This window comes from Gavialis gangeticus, unplaced genomic scaffold, assembly GCF_001723915.1.
Source record: "Gavialis gangeticus isolate Ggan-Ray unplaced genomic scaffold, GavGan_comp1, whole genome shotgun sequence".
NCBI classification, from domain to species: Eukaryota; Metazoa; Chordata; order Crocodylia; family Gavialidae; genus Gavialis; species Gavialis gangeticus.
In genome coordinates this window covers 21070366-21071193 of record NW_017728994.1, presented here as the reverse complement: position 1 = coordinate 21071193, position 828 = coordinate 21070366, and positions in this window count along the sequence as shown.

Below are 828 nucleotides of genomic sequence, written 5' to 3'. Positions count from 1 at the left end.
GGCCTCCATTTGCCCTCCAGCTCTGGGTATCACAGCCTCTGCTGCTGTCAAGATACTCACATGATGGGTGGGGGATGGGAGAAGGGAGCCCCCTCTGACATGTGTTCCTTCCCCCTGCTGGTGTCTTGGGAGGAACCAGGCCAGGCCCACAAGGTGGGGGGCTCCATTCCCCCCCAATCCCAGGTCCTGACTGTGCCCCCCCAGCTACTTCTGCTGGGGTCTTGGTGGGAGCCAAGTGGGGCCCACATGGTGGTGGGGCTCCCCTATGCCACCCTCACCCCACACATAAGCATCTTGATAGGAGCAAAGGCTGCTGCGTCTGGGGGGGAAGGAAGTGGCAGTCCTCTGCTGCACAGGCCCAACCCCATTACCCCGATGAGGTCTTGGGGTGAGCCGGGTCAGGTCCATGAGATGGCAGGACTCTGTTCCTTCCCCTACCTGAGGCTCTTGACAGCACCAGGCATGGCTGCCATGCCTGGAGCTGGGGTAGGGGACATAGGCCAGACCTAGGTAGGACAGGCTGAGCCTAGGTATCTCTGCTGGGGTCTTGGGGAAAGATGGGCTGGGCCCATGCAGCAGGGGGACTCTGTTTCCCAACCTCAGCCCAGTTGTGCATGACAGCCTCTGCACTGTCAAGATGCTCACATGGGTGGTAGAGTGGAAAAGGGAGATTCCCCCCCTCTACCATGCAGGCCAGGCTCAGCTTCCCCCAAAATCCAGGGGGAATTGGATTCCAGGGGCTGGGCCCATGAAGTTGGGGGTGCTTCCTTCTTTCCCCCACATGAGGCTCTTGACAGCAGCAGCCACGAGAGCTGGGGGGTGCGTCCG